Raw genomic sequence first — 16,570 nt, 5'->3', positions numbered from 1 at the left:
GAGCAAACAAGGAATGAATTCAGTGCTTCCCATGGACAGGCAGGTTTTCATCCATTTCTGGGAGAGTAGGACCCCATTACACAACAGTGTCTTGGGAAGACAAAACACAATCATTCCAAATGTCCCCCGAGTCCTTCTTCTTCCCCCCCTTTATATATAAGCATGACATCTTTTCTTTTCTGTTACCAAGGCATGAAGTGGTTTTTTAGAAGTAGTATTTACCTTTGTCCCTTTGTTGTGGTTTCACCCCAGCCATGGTCTGGAATCTCCCTTTGGTCAGCTGAGGTCACCGGTCCTGGCTGTATCTACTCCCAGCCTCCTAGTCACTCCCAGCCCCCTCACCAACATGGCAGTAGGAAAAGCAGAAAGGATTGATCTGTGTGAGCCCTGCTCAGCAATAACAAAAACCTGTCTGTATATTATCAACCCTGTGTTCAGCACAAATCCAAAACACAGTGTCATACTTGACACTAGCAAGAAAATAAACTCTACTGTGGCTAAAACCACATTGTTCACAGGTGACTTCAAGTAAAAAAGTAGCTTGTAAGAGAAAGGTAATAATTTGCATACATAAAAATCAAAAAGTGTTCTGTGTGTTCCAAATAAATTCTTCAGGTTGAATTTTACAGTCTACTAGCTTGTATCTTACAATCTGTTTGCAGATCTGCTGGAGAGATAGAGTGAGTAATGTGGTCCACACTTCCTGATGGGAACTGTATGAAAATTGAGTCTCTTTAGCTTGCCAGTTTATATTACCATAGGGTGGTTTGGTTTGGAAGGGACCAATAAGATCATTTACTTCAATCCCCTTGTTGTGGGCCAGTGCACTTCCATGAACAGGTTGCTCAAAACCCCACCTAGCCTTCTTGTGAACACTTCTAGGTTTGGGTCGTACCAGGTTCCCTGAGCAACCTGTTCCAGTGCCTCACCAGCCTCACAGTAAAGCGTTTCCTACTAATACATAGCATGACTTTATCCTCTTTTGGTTGGAAGCCATTCCCCCTTGCCCTATCACTACACACCCTCATCAAAAGTCCCTCTCCAGCTTTTCTGTAGGCTCCTTCAGGTCCTGGAAGGTGCTATAAAGCCTCTCTGGAGCCGTCTCTCCTCTGGACTGAACAAGCCCAACTCTCTCAACCTACCTATAGGATGGGTACATCAGTCCTCTGAGCATTTTTGTGGCCCTTCCTGGGTCTGCTCTAGGAGGTCTGTGTCCTTCTTCTGTTGGGTGCCCCAGAGCTGCATGCAGTGTTCCAGCTGGGGTCTCATGAGGGCACAACAGAGGAGCAGAATCCTCTCCATTGCCCTGCTGGCCACTTATGCAGTCCAGGACATTATTGGCTTTTTGAGCTGTGAATGTATGTTGCTGGGTCATATTGAGCTTTTTGGCTATCAGATGTCCCAAGCTGCTCTCAATCTATTCTGTGTTCAGCTTGTATTTGTGCTTGGGGTTGCCCCAGCCCAGATGCAGCACTTTGTTAAACTTCATGGGTTTACATAGGTCCTCTTCTCAAGCCTGTTAAGACCCTTCTGGATGGCATCCCTTCTCTCCTGCATGTCACCTGTACCACACTGTCTGGTGTTGACAAACTTGCTGAAGGTACACTCGATCCTGGCATCCCTTCCTTCCTGCATGTCACCTGCACCATACTGGTGTTGTTGACAAACTTGCTGAAGGTGTACTCAATCCCACCATCCATGATGCCAATGAAGATTTTCAGCCAAGCTGGTCTCCATATCACCTGTGAGGAATGCCACTTGTTACACTCCACTTGGACACTGAGTCATTGACTGTGTCACTTTGTATGTGGCCATCTGGGCAATTCCTTACTCACTGAATGTTCCACTTATCAAATGCAATCTCTCCAGTTTAGGGACAATGTTGTTATGTAGGACAGTGTCAATGGATTATTTAATTTGCTCTCCCTTGATCCACTACCCATCCCTAATCCTGTCAGAGAGAGCCACAAGATGTCATGATTTATGCTTTAGGAATCTGTGCTGGATATTACCATTCACCTCCTTATTTTCCTTGTGCATTAGCACAGTTTTTAGGAGAATCTGCTCCGTGATCTTGCTGGGAACTGAGGTGGCACTCTCAGCCCTGTAGTTTCCTGTGTCTTCCTCATTTCTCTTTAAAAATGGAGACTGTACTTCCCCTTTTCTAGTTAGTGGGAACTTTACTGAACTGCCATGACCTCTCAAACATGATTCACACCAGCTTAGCTACTTCCTTGGCCAACTCCCTCAGGACCCGTGGATGTACAATATCTGGTTCCATGGGCTTGTGTACTTCACATTTCTCAGATGGTGTTTAACCTGATCTTCTTCTATGGTGGGTAAGTGATTCTACATTCTCCCAGTCCCTGCCTTTTCCTTCTGCAACTTGGGCAGTATGGCTGGAACATTTTTCAGTGAAGACTGAAAGCAACAAAATCATTGAGTAATTCAGCTTTCTCCTTGTTCTTGTCAATTTCTTTCTGAACAGGTACTATGTTTTCCCTAACTTTCCTTTTATCAGTTGCACAAATATGCCCTTGATATCCCTGACCAGATTTAGTTATATGAGTTTTTTAGCTTTCCTAATGTGATTCTTGGTTGTTTGTTGTTTCTCCCAGGCTACCTGTCACTTGGAGAAGGAAGTTACCACTAACACATTCCGAGAGCCTCCTGGATTGCATATGCTCTGCTCTGTTGTTCCTTCAAAACATATTGGGGCGGTTGAAGTTCTCCATGAGGGCCAGGACATGTGAATGTGTGGCTGCTTCTCTCTGTCTCTGGTTGACCTCATCAGCTTGGTCTTCCTTTTTGAGTGGCCTGTAGCAAATCGCCAGTATAATGTCACCTGTAAAGAAATTAGTCTGAATTTCTTTTTGTATACTGGGACTTGCTTTTGTGGGTTCTCAGAGTATTTTCACATTTTCTGAAAAATTAAGAAGAAAGATGGGTAGAGTGTTTGCAGAGGTTTTTGGGAGAGTGTTTTAAGATCTTAAAGATTCCTGAAGTTTCTGAAAGGTTGCTCACAATTTGATAGACTCTGCCATATAGAAACAAAAGCCTCAAACACCACAAAACAACAGCAAATAAAAACTGTCTGTGTAACTTCACAATATTCTAATTACAGATTTTACAATTGTTCACAGCTTTTTATTCCCACCTCAGTTTTTTTCCACCTCTACCACTTGTCGCCATTAAGTTTCAAATTGACACAGGTAACCTTTTATTGTTGTGGAATCTGGGAGACTTGAGTAACTTTGTACTGTAATTGTATGACACTTGCCTTGTAATTGAAGTGATTACATGGTTATTTTGTATCCTACAAAACAGTAATAACTTTTTTGTTTTTCATAATGAGGTGGTTCAATTTGTCTTCAATGTACTTACAGATGTAAGATGTAAATGTACTACTTTCAGTAGTTTAATCATCATTATTACTATGTGAGATGTGTGCGCTCCATTAACAAAATCCATAGTCTCTTTTCTTCAAATTTTGTGCATCAATTTCTAGTGGATCAAAATTTGTTGTTAGTGGGAATAGCACTCTTCAGAATGGATTCTTCAAAACCTGTCAAGCTTACTGGTTAAACTTAATTTCTTTCAGTTAGGCAGTAGCACAAATATGTTTTTGTGCTTATATTCTGCTAAATTCTTTGTCATTAAGATTGTGATTGAAATGGTTTGAACATGTCAGTTATTTCCTAGCAACTCTTAAGCAGCTGAAATACTTTTTGATTAGTTAGTCCATGGATTATCTACAAGCTTTATTTTAAAAAGACTTGAGTCTATAGAATTTGGTAGAAATAAATTTGTTGTGCTAAAATTGAAAAAACTAATTATTGATTTGCTTACAACACTGGGTATATAATTCATGTAGCCTTGTAATATTTGTGCATGTGTGAAATGGATAGCTTCTCAGCATACAAACAGATCAATGACTGTACTTTAAAAAGGACTGGAAAACAGAAAAAGGACTCCATGTTCAGGAAGTGTACTGCTGCGTTGGTGGGAAAGCAGGAGAGGGCACTGCGCAGCTACCTGGTGACTCCCTCTGGAGAGCAGCTGCAGCTCTTTTCCCTCTGTGCTCCAGTTAATTCTGTGCTCTGCAAGACATTTGAGTAAAGAAACACAGCCTTTTGTTTCGTATTACGTGGAATTACAGAATCGCTGGAGGAGTTACTGGTGCAGGTGTCTTCCTTGGGACTGGCTTCTCAAGGTTCTGTCTCTGATTCTGCTTGTGAGAGGTGTTGTTTCTAAGCTGATGGAGACTTTTTGGAGGTGTGTGGAAGGGTTGTGCTGCGACAGTGAGCGGTAGATGGCAGTGCTGTCCTGTTGCACAGCATGAAGGGGAGTCATTGGAAGTTTAAAGTCCTGCGAAATATGCCCTTTGCTATGTGTCTGCTGCTGAAACATTGACAGTTGGGGCATATATTTTTCTGCCTAAACTTAGAATATTTCTCTTAAGACAATGCTCCATTTGGAGGAGACTGGAGATTCTGTGTATTTTCTAAACAAATACTAAGTGCATGTGTATTCCTCAGTTATCTCTTTGGTATATGATTCTGACATGAAAGAGCCTGATGCTAGTATGATGCCATTTAATCGCGTTGTAAAGGTAATGAAGAATTGCTGTGATATGTACACATTTTCACTCTCTTTCCTCAAGAGGAAATGCTTGATTTCTGCTGAAACAAGTGTTGGTTTGTGATGCACAGTTCATTCCTGTAAATCTTCTACTTCCCCAAATTGAAATATCTCTACAGTCTGAAAACTTGATGACTCATAGTGTATCAGTCTTTTGAGTCATAAGTCAGGGCCAATCTCTTGGCTTTTCTAGTACTGGAAGTCTTAGTGGAGATTTTTTCTGTTTATCCATGAACACACTTTGAACGGAAAGACTACTTGATCACTTTTTTTTTTTTCTCTTTGTGTTAAAGTAATCTGATTGCAACAATAATTTTTCTTTCAGTTCCCCACCATTTTTTAAAGAAAAATTATTTTCTTAAGAATTTTTTGTTTGTTTGTTTTATTGGAATGTTAATCTTTTAATCTCAGTCACAAAAAAAGGTTATAATAATTGATTCTCTCATGGCGTGGTAGCAGAAATTTCCTCAGACTATTTTATCTCAGTAACAGTCTGAAGTTATTTCTCTTCTAAAGTTATTGAAAACTGTATATATAGAACTCAGATATTTAAATGTGAAGAGAATTGTAGTGTCCACAGTAGTACTGAATTAAAACATTTTGATGACTGTAGTGTACTTTTTTTACAGTTTTATTTCAGTGATGGACCACAATATATAGCTGTTGTAACTTCATACCTACTTATACAAATACGTATTTTTTTCAAGTTAGATGGAGAGTTAAATTGTGTTTGGAAGTTTAGTTTGAGTGATTTTTGTGATCTTGTGTGCAGATATACAGGATTTTGGCAGGTTCTTTAAGTATGGAATTTATTTTTCTGCGGTAATTTTATGAAACTTTTAGGGATGCACTATTTTATGACAAGTCATTCCTACTAACATACTAGTTCTTTTTTTTTGGCAATAGGGAAATTACTTACATCAGCTTATAAACTGTTGAAATGCAGTAATGCAGTTTTAATAGTTATTTTATTTCCATTGAGCTGCTCGTAGTGCTCGTAGTGGCAGAAGTAAATTTTGCTAATTATCCTTTTTTTTTTTTTAATTTACAAAGAAAAGTATTTAAGGAGCTAGGACTGTAATCTTACAATGTTTTCAATATGAAACACCACCATAACAGTATAGCATCACAGAGTATCCTGAGTTGAAAGGGACCCACAGGAATCCCTGAAGTCCAACAGTATTCAGATTGCTTTCAAAAGATTAGAGAAAAATACTTAAATGATAGGATGTCAGCTTTTAAAGATGGGACTTGTATCAAAATAGTTGTTAAAACCTGCCTTTGCTTCCTAACTTCATACATCTTCAGGATCAGCAAATCAGTTTTATAGACAGTTTTTCCAGAAAGACTGAGGATTGTTTGTTGTAAACTTATACATCATAAAAAGAAAACAGAGTTAACTAAGAAGTACAGTTTCTGTGGTCAAAAAGCTGTGAACAGTATAATTGCTGGAAGCCTAGTATTAGTGGATACTTAACAGAAAGAAATGGTGGATTTGATGACAAAGACAAATGTTTTGTTTAGATTATTGATTTAGATACATAATGCATTATATTTTAAAAAATTACAAGAATCTTTTGAAGGGCCGTACTAAAAAAGCACCCCAGAAACTGTCAGAAGTGAGGTTTGCAGGAAAAAAGCCCCTAGTAATCTTTGTTTTTTGGTGTTGTTTTCTTTTTGTAGTAGCTGAAGCTTTGACAATTCAAAGTTTCTGGTATACTATGTTATGTTTAACTATTTAAGCTGTGTCATGGAAAGCAGTGATTTGTTTTTCCAAAAGCAGGAAAAAAATTGTCTTTATTTTTAGTTTTTGCATAGGCAGACTTGCTCTTAGGTTTGTAATATTTAGAGAAGTTCAATAGGGGGCCCTTGGTGCTTTGATCTAGTGCCATGCAGCAGTTTAATGAGAGAGGGTTTTTCAATATTGTCTGCGATATTGCAAATTCTGCCAACTCTGTCTTAAATAAGAAAATGCAAGATTTACACCTCAGAAACTTTCTCCTTTTTCTGGGCACTCTTTCTGTTTGAAACAGGTAATTACAAAAACCTCCGGATCAATTTTTGTAAAGGGGCACCCTGATGGGTGCCATGACTGAAGTGTGACATGAGCCTTTTCCAATACAATGGGTGGCCTAACATTCCTCGGGAAGGCCAAGCTCATTAAATATTCTCTTCTTTTTTTCCACCCTCTCCCCCTCTTCATGCACTTAGCTTGAGTTGTGCTAAGTCTGAGGTTTCTTCACTGAGGACTTAGGAAAATTGCATAGAGTTCTCAGATTGAATTTTTTATGTGTATGACTTCATGATGGCATTAGCATGTGCTTTGATCCATGTGTGAATGGCACTGGGTCGGCTCTTATTGCCATATCCAGATGGTGTTACAGGGAACAAACAGTTGTGTTTTAGGATTTCTCAATAGACTGTCTAGACTGGTCTTGCAGCAGACAGATACAGCCACCCATCAAATTAGCGTTTGTCAGATTTATGGTAATGGTTCACCAAAGCCTTCCTGTCATTGACATTAAGATTTACGCCTCCAAAGTTATTTTGTCTTCTTCAGCGTGTAAAGTCTGATCATATGTATGTGTGTGATTATCTATATGTAGATGTATATTTGCATATACGAATTTTTAACTGAAGGGAAGGAAAGCAACTGAAGAGAGGTAATTGCTATAATAAGAGGCAGAATTTTTAAAGTATTTTTTAAGAGGCTGATTCCTACAGCAGTATTGATTAGGGATGCTTCCCCTTGCCAGTCCATCCCCTCCCTTCAAATAATATTACGGATGTTCTGTTCTAGCCAGTGTCTCCCATATGCCCTTTTTAGAAAGAAAAACATGTATGTGGATTACTACGGCTAGATTTTGCACTTTCATGTTACACTGCAGTAATATGAGCCGCTCCCGGTACGCAGTGGGAATAACCTTTTGACAGGCAGTATGTCCATTCTCAGTGGAAATGTTTTTCCAAGTCTGGTCAGCACTCCTTTGATCATGCCACCTCAAACGTAGGGGTCATAGCTACTATGCAATGTAAGAACCACTGATGGTTGACCAGAGGAGAGATGATTTTGAGGAGAGCATGTTTAAAATAAGCCAAATGTTTTGAAATAATTTTTTTTTTTTTTTTTGGGGGGGGGGGAATCAGTAATTTGTGTTGCAGTGGGAATGCTAAGCAGGAGCATTGAGGAAATTTTGAATTATGCTGAGACATGCTGGTACATTTGATGGTGGAAACAAGAGGTGGTGTAAAAAGTGGTGTAAATTTAAAATATCTGAATTACAGTGGCAAGCTCTGGACTTTAACATGCCAGAACATGTTTTGAAAGTGTTTTCCTGTTACAAAGATATTTCAAGAACAGCAAAGGGAGTAATGAGATGATGAAAGGATCCAGATGTTATAATAAACTATATATTTGAGAAGCACTACCACTTAATGAAGAAACAATTTTACACAATACTTGAATTAATTTGCAAGTCTCTCCATGTATGTGCTTTGGAAAGTCTATCCCCTCTTTGCAAGGAATAATTATCACTGATGATGAATCAGAACAAGAATTCAATTAAATATAAAGCCATTTTGCAGATAATTTTATCCTCTACTATTGCTATTTTTCTTGCTTTAAGGAGTTTTGTAACATTGGAAAAAAGTAACTATATCTGGTAAATATGCAAATAAAATTAAATATGCAAATACTAAATGACAAGAATCAGCTCCAGGGAAACAATGTTCCCTGTGCACTGTTTTGGGGACTGATAACCTCCCTGCTACACAGCAGCAGTGTATTGCTAAATCTTGGAAAAAGCAAATACTTTTTATTTTGCAAATCTGTGATCAGAGACGTTGATGCTATAATACTTGTTTGTGTTTTTTGGTAGATTTCTGTGATTTATGTGTTCTGAGCATGTTTGACTGTTACAGCTTTCTTCTTTAAGTTCTTTAGTGAAAATAATATTAAATATCAAAGAAACACTCTTAACAGGAGTGCAGGAATTCTTTTTATGCAGAGATGGCATAGGGCTGTTCTTTATTTTATTTTCTCTCTTTTCATATTTCTTAGGGATATTATCTATGGCTGTTGGGTCTAATAGCTTGCCAAACTTCTCTGTTTTACCTTCTCCTGTCTCAGTGGCAGCATATTTTTCACTCTGCCTTTTAAGCAGAGTAAGAGAAACATTCTTGGTTCTGATTTTCCTTCCTGTGCTCCAGTTTTATCAAAATAAGCATATGTTGTATTCAGATATTTTAATTAACCTGCTAATTTTCCATATTAACTTAATATTAACTAGTATTAATTCATCATTTAAATAATCGAGTAAACATTGTAACTTGACTATAGTTTTATTCTGATTTTAACTGGGTATTTTGAAACATGTATCTACACAAATAAATACAGGTTTCTTTTTACTTTTTTTTTTTCCCTGATATCAGTAAATGATACTTGGTTACTTTTTTTACTCCTTGCTTATGGTGCACTGGAAAACTATATACAGCCTGAGAGGCTTTAGATGTAAAATTTTTCTTACAAGTTGAAGACTTGAGATTTTTCTTTGAGCATAGTTCTGGTTTTGTTTTGATACATTGAAAACTTGGAATGAAATATTACTCCGTACTGCCTTAACTTGTATCAATTAGCTTAAAATTTTTACATAGTTTACATTTTCAAGAATTGTTACTTCAACAGCTACTTTTACTTACTTATACACAAGATAATGAGAGTATTTATATAAGCATTGGTCACCTTAATTAATGTGGTTTAACATAACTTTGTTGTTCATTGAAAAAGAAATTGTAAGAGGTGGGCTGAAAGGTTCACATTTTTTGTCTACTTGTGTTTTGGTTTCCCTCAACCGCCTAAGTCTCCCTTTCAGGTCAGTCTAAACTTAGAAAAAGTAACAGAGGGACTGATAACAGAGTGGGCCTGGCCAGGTTCCTGGAAGGATGGTGTGTTGTGCTGCCTGAGGTCGCTGTGCTACAAACTATTGTCAGTTCTGAGAGGCAAAGACTCCTGATACCACAGGGAAGGATGGTTTGCTCTGTGAGCATGTGGCTGGAGTGGAGAAGGAAAACTTAAGAGCTGCCTGTGTGGTGGTGCTGGGTATTGCCATCACAATGGCCAGAGGTTCTCCTTTGCAATACGTTCTAGAAAGAGATGGGCCACCCATGGTGCCTAACTCAGGAGATGTGCAAGCAGCAAGATTTAGAACTTTTTGTTGCCTTTGTGCTTGGATGAGTCACTCTTTTTTTTTTGTTTATAAAGAGATTTTTTTTTGACAGGTGATGAACTGGGAAAGAAGGTACTTCCATCTCCCCTCTCTTCTGACAATGTGAAGAGAGAAGTGGGAGTGGGGAGGAAACAAACTATGGCAACTGGTGTGCGAGACATGGGGGCAGAGGAGTGGAGTAAGTGTTGAAAAGCAAATGAGCAGCTGAGAGTGTCCTGATTTTTAAGATAAACTGAGACCAGCCTGTCCCTGCCAGCCCAAAGGTAGAAGCTTCCTGCAGCTTCCCTGCCTGAACGACAGAACGAGGGCACTCTACTGCTGGCATCTGCCTGGGCCACTGCTCTGAATCCCAGGTCCATCCCCTGCACCCCAGAGCCAATGTGGTCTCCAGTTTTTCCCCTCAGTCCTCCATCTGTGCAGAAAATTGGGTGAGGGGGGAGCAGAGCTGCTTGAGCTAATCTTGCATCAGAAGAGAAATCCTGTAGAGCCATGGCCTAATTTCCTTATCAACGCACACTGCCCTGACACCCAAACTTGCAAGTGTTTTAAATCCCAGCTATCTGGCCTAGGTGGGAATATAAATTAAACCTCAGGTATTGTTTAACTGAGTCTGGCAACCTGCCTGCTGTGCAAATGAGGATACTGAGTAAGTAGGTCTGGCAGTTCTTCAGAGCTGTCCCAGAGCTCTCCCAGAAACACAGGCAGATTCTTGATGATTCCTTCCCAGTTAATGTGCGAGAGGGTTCTCTTTTCCCCTGATTGCAAAAACAACGCAAAAAACACCCTGGTCATTGTGATACACCTCTAGAGATGTTTTCACTGGTAAAGAAACAATAAATTGGGTACTGATTACTCACCATGTGACTAAGCTGGTGTGCGTGCTTTGGTCTGAGCACCTGGGCAAAAGTGGCAGTGAATCAACATGCCTACATTGGATCAAGCAGTCTGTGGAAGTCTGTTTAAATTAATAAACTGTTCAGGTTTTTTAAGGGCTCTCCCAAGTGACGGTAGATTTTTAAGAACACTATTGACTTACATACTGTGTTTCTTGGAAAATGTTGTCACTTAAGACTTGTATTGATGAAACAGGCCCCACATAAGGGTGCTGTAGAATTTGTGTTGCTTTCACAGGACAGTTGAGGTGGAAAGATATCTTGGAAGGTCTGTAGTCTAACCTTGTGGTCAAAAAAGGGTCAGTTTAAGGTCTGACTAGGTTGCTCCAGGCTTTGTTCAGCTTAGTTCTGGTCTTGAAACCAAGTGGAAGAAACTATCAAAGATAAGAGCTGTGGAGCCTGTCTGGGCAGTACTGGACTGTTCCTGTGGGCAAAAAGCATTTTCTTCAATCCTGTCTGAACCTCTTGGGCTTCAATTTGTCCATTGTTTCTTGTCCTCACTCCATTTACAGCTGTATGCATCCCTTCAGAAAGTTCCCAGGACATTTATCTGGATATCTCAATTGCTTTAGATTGTCTCAAAGATTATTATGTGTTTATACTGCTGTGGCTTTCTTAGATTTTGTAAGTGAGATTTCTTTTAGCAGAGTGTGCAGCTCAAGACTGCACTGTGATTTTTGAGAGCTGGCACATTCTGTATGCCACATGTAGGATAACTACAAAATAAATTCCAACAAATAGAAATTTGTATTTTTGGCAGTATTGTCATCTGAAACATAAGGAAAAAATGTGATGCCTTGATGCATTTGCATAAACAAATGCCTGTTCTGAAATGGGGAAATTAGTGTCTCTGCAAGTAACAAAGGGAAATGGGTTTAATATATATATGCTGCTACATTTAAGGCTCAGAGTTGAGAGACTGATTTTAATTTCATGTAGGAAACCTAGGGCATCCACAAAGACACTAAAAAGTCAACAGAACCAAAAGACAGCAACATGTTAATATGCTACTGTTTTTACATAGCAGGGCAACCTGAAATTGATGTTAAAATATCCAGCTCTATGAAAACAGATGGCTTTATTCTCTCTGCTCCACAGATAGATTTTTCTTTAATGGCTATCAAGTAGGTAAGTGCTTCATGTATTTCTCTTTTGTTTCCTTATGACTTTTTGATAGTCATAAGGAAGTATGAGTTGAGCTACATGCTACATGAATACATGCTGAGCTGCAGTCTAGTCTGTGCACAATTTGCAGTGTAATTAAAATTAATTTGGAAACACTTTAGGTACGTAAGCAGTAATCTGTGTGTGAGAGTTCACTGAGTTAACTTGCATGAAGTATGTATGTAATGTATGGATGTACGAAGAATCCACTTCTAAATTAATGTTTGCTTTCTTTTTGTGTGCTACCTGAAAATGCTGAAGTATCACTTGTTTGTGTGTAGCTCCACACAGTTGTTGGAGCTGTCTAGGGCCTGTGTAAAGTACATTACTTGTTTTATTTTTAAATCAGTGAACCCCCACTTTTAAAAAGGGTCTGTGTCATGTTCTCTTTCTCTGCCTGATCTGGATGCATTGGAGCTTTTGGTGGCTTGCAATGATTACTTAAAGCCTGTGCCTTAGGTAGTTAATTTTCTGCAGTGGTACAATAGCATTTTTGATGTGCAGAGCTGCATGTGAATAGCCAGTATTAAAAATCGAGCATCAAGGCCAGAAACTATTCTGTAATACAAGGATTGACTAAAAAAAAGTACTGTTTACTGAAGTGAGTAGCTTGTTTATTAGAGCAGAAAACTAGGAGTTGCTGAAACTGGGAAGACATGGGAAATCGGAACTACAGAATAGTCTCTGCCTTGATTGATCTACTTATTTATGTTACCTCTGTTCCAGCTGAAAACTAACAAAATTGGATAAAAGAAATATATTGTAGGTCTTTTGGTCCCACCCTATTCTTACTTCTATATAAAGCAGCACTTTTTTCATTTTTTAAAAGCTTTCCGTGCAACTTTTAAAATCTTATTTTGTGTTAAGACAAAAATGTCTTAACACAAAAAAATTTGTCTTAAGCTCAAATGTTCTTTTCGAAGCGCATGGTAATATGATATGAGTGCCTAGGGAAATTCAGTGTGGTACTCTGAGATGGTACTTCCCTTTTTCTCTTTGTGGGCACTGAACCCATTCCTATAATCACAATGCTATCACAGAGGAAATTTTGCTGAACTAATAATTGTCTTGTGGTTGAGACACCACCACAAGTATTTCACTGCTGAAGTCAGCTGCGGTGGAAATGAGCCTCCCTCCCCTGATTTGGCCCATAGCAATGATCTCTCAACTGCCTTCATCACAGAAATTAATAGAGAAATGGATCCCCTCCCACACGCTAGCATGAAATCAAGCACCCAATCTTGGAAAGAATCTGCTAGCAGACCAGCGGGCCGCCTGGTGCGGGTGAGCAATTCCCACGTGCCGCTTCCCAGGGCAGGGTGCCTCTTGATTCAGTTGGAACACCTCATCCCTGGGGTGTAGCACTCAGTGACATTCAGCCTAGGGGTGATGAATACACGGATAGCTATGCTTGAATCCACATTCCTGGAGAAGGGGTGCAGTCTCCTGGACAGCCAAAGATGGTAAGTTTTTAGCTACTGTTACTATGTAAGCATCTAGGAGTACTACAAATAGTTCTCAATAAAAAAGTCTAATCAAATTCCTCCTACATTCTTTGGGGTATGTCAGTCCTTTCAGTAGTCAGGTTTTGAAGCCCTAGCCTCCTAGGGTTTAAAATTGGCAATTGCAACAGGAAAAAACATTCCCCCCCCAAAACAACAAATGAACAATTCCTCCTGAAGGAAGGAAGCTACACCATCCAGAAGATTCTCTTTTTCTTAATGTGTTCATTTTGGTGAGGCCTATGTAAACATAGTAGATGTTGATACTGAAAATAAAAACTTGACTTTTACCATGCAGTACATCTTACCCTGGGATGATGTGACTGAATAAGCCAACTGGGGAATAGCATCTTTTGAGTATTGAAATGGTTTCCTTTGGTTGTTTGCAGGGAAGCATTGACCGAAGTGAGTCAAGCACTGATATTATTGGGCTATAGGACACTACAGAAAAAAACTGATTGGAACTTGGTGCCATATTCCAAAATCTCTTCCTACAGACTCATGAATATAAATGATATTTAAAAGAAAATATTTGAATACTGGCTCAGCTGGTAAAGAGAAAACTGTATTTACTAGGTGGGGTATAAAAATACAGTGAAATAATTCAGGAATCTTCACCTTCATGATGTTGAATGCTTCTAGAACTTTTAGATCCTCAGATTTCTAAATTAAACTTTCGAGCCTGCTGCAAATGTTGGGGATCAACAAAGTGTGCCCATTCATTTACAATGTGGAGAATACCCAAGTTAATAAGCAGGAAATGCTGAAGGGTATGACTGACAGTTCTGTCACATAAAGTGTTTGGAATCTGCAGGATCATTATGTCAGTATTTTTTTTGAGGGGAAAAAATGGTTGTGAAATTGTAACTGAAATTTCTCCATTTGACAGAATAGAAAATCAAAGGTTTTGTTCATTCATTTTTAAAATTATGTTATCTCATGTCTGTATTGGAAGAAGAGCATTTTGTAGTGTTGGAGAAGTATTTTTCCTTATGTGTGGTCAGAAAGAGAAATTCAGAAAGTATAGGATGTTTCCTTTCTTTGCCAATATTTGTTTTCAGTATCAATTTATTATGGCAAAAATGATGACATCAAATTCTTTAAAAACGAATCCGTACAATCTGGTTTTTGTTTTCACTGTCCTAAGATATCAATGATGAAGTCTGTTTCTAATAACTAGCTAATGAGCCACTGAAATAGCTCTTGTTGCTGACATTCTTTCTGGGAAGATTGATTAAATTGTCCAATATGCTACAGTAAAAAAGTAGATCTAGTGTGCAACCAACACAGGAAATGTTATGAGCAAATTGCTCTTCCACTCATGGTGGTTCTTACACTGAGACTAATGAATATTGCAGGAATTTGGAATGCAGAATAGGACTAGTATGACTTTTCAAATATATTTGGAATTTGTGGAATGGCAAGCATGAGCAATTTTGCTTAATTTTTAACCCTAAAGTAACTAGAAAAGTATTTCTCTGAAACTTTTCTTGAGTTCTGACTCTGCTGACCAGAGTACAAAGTAGGTAGTACAAGTGTATGGCGATGGTCTTGTTCTGCTTTAGAAGGATTGAAACTATTGTTTCAAATCAAGATCAGAAGAATGTCCAATATATGTAGCATGTCATGCATCTTAATCTACCTTAAACACATAATACATAAATAACACTGACCTTCACTTGGCGTGTTAGTGATGCAGAGGAGTTAAGAGTTTAGATTTTGTTTGAGCTCAAGGTAGTGTTAATTCTTGCTAAAATAAGTCATCCACAATATGCACTTAAGGGAAATTCAAAGCTATTACAGCAGATGGCCTGCCAAAAATCATAAGTCATCTATGACAGTCTAATAATGTTAAATTCTTTGAATATATGTAAAAATGGGGAAACTTGCAGGTCTAATTCCTGAAAATGTGGGAAGCACAGAATTGTATGAGAACACTAATGATCGAGTTGCACTGCCAATTCACACAATTCTTTGTTATATATAGTTTATTTTAATGGGCTGTTTAATTGTTGATAGAAATTCAGCAATTTCTTCAGGAAATATGTTTTTGTTTACCCTCAATTAGATCCTGTGTGGCAAGGTAACCTTTTTTTGTCACTGTTTTTGTCTAGCCAGGTAGCACCAAATTATTTTTAACCAGAAAATTATGAACAGGATTTTGCTATCCTAAAATACCACATATGAGCTGCTTTTATTTCCCAGTTAAAAGATTCATGATAGCATAATAATGCAACACCATCATGCTGCTTCTTGCATGTAGACTTTTTCAGGTTTTTTTTTTTGCTGTGGGTCTTTCCTACTGCATGACTTTTCTGATACTTCTGAACCCACATAGCTTTAAAATTATGGAATGAAGTCCAAGTCACACACTTGATGTAGTAAAATTTTGCTAAAATACATACTTCTACTACATTTTCTGTGCTGATAGGTTTGCTAAGGAAATTCTTTATTTCTTGGTTCAGTATTATTTCAACTGGCATCTGTGGTATATCAAACTGTCCCTGAAGGATTTTCTTCTGTGTTTATCTGACACACAAGAAAAATTTTTCTAGGAAATGCCACTGAATGGTATGGTTGATTGGAGGAGAAAATATATTGCTATTAAGCTGGAATGTAAGGTTTAACAGAAGAGAAAAGCAGGAGACAGCAGGAAGAAGAATCATGATACATTTGTCATTAAAGTACTTCAGTATGCCTGGAAGGCCAAGTAAGTTTGAATGTTTTTACAATGGAGTTCATATGTATGCTTAGTGCAAAAATATTAACTGGTTTCATATTGTTGAATAGTGTGCTTATTGCTATCAATGTGATTTTTCTAATGTGAACATTTCTGAATCAATTTATGGTCTGTTGGAACTTCATCTTATTTGTAGATGATTATTTTTCCAAGGATTTTTATTGGGAGAAGACTTAACTGTTTTTACCATTTAAGGCTGTATAATGTCTCCAGCTGAAAACATCTTCAAACATTTAGACTACAGCTTAATAGTTCATTTTGATTCCTGTTTTTGGATACAAGTCAAAAATGAGGCTTCTCTGCTCAATTGTGTCCTCTTACAATAAACTGCTTTAAATTATTCTAGTTCTCTTGTGCTCAATGGACATCACAATCATGTCCTGATATTTTTTGATGCCTTTAAAA

At 38.2% G+C, this 16,570-nt stretch overlaps 1 protein-coding gene and 1 long non-coding RNA gene across 10 annotated transcripts in view; both read left to right on the top strand.

The window, feature by feature from the left end:
- The window catches only part of ARL15 (ARF like GTPase 15), a 224,384-nt gene that overhangs the window by 48,268 nt on the left and 159,546 nt on the right, over positions 1-16,570 (top strand). The gene's annotated exons all lie outside the window — the stretch shown is intronic.
- LOC146763838 (uncharacterized) lies at positions 11,903-16,505 on the top strand. Its single transcript, XR_014951359.1, has 2 exons — positions 11,903-13,386; positions 15,967-16,505. It is a non-coding gene; the product is annotated as an uncharacterized LOC146763838 (long non-coding RNA).

This window comes from Lonchura striata, chromosome Z (assembly GCF_050655825.1).
Source record: "Lonchura striata isolate lonStrDom1 chromosome Z, ASM5065582v1, whole genome shotgun sequence".
NCBI lineage: Eukaryota > Metazoa > Chordata > Aves > Passeriformes > Estrildidae > Lonchura > Lonchura striata.
This window is presented reverse-complemented; position numbering and strand designations above follow the sequence as displayed.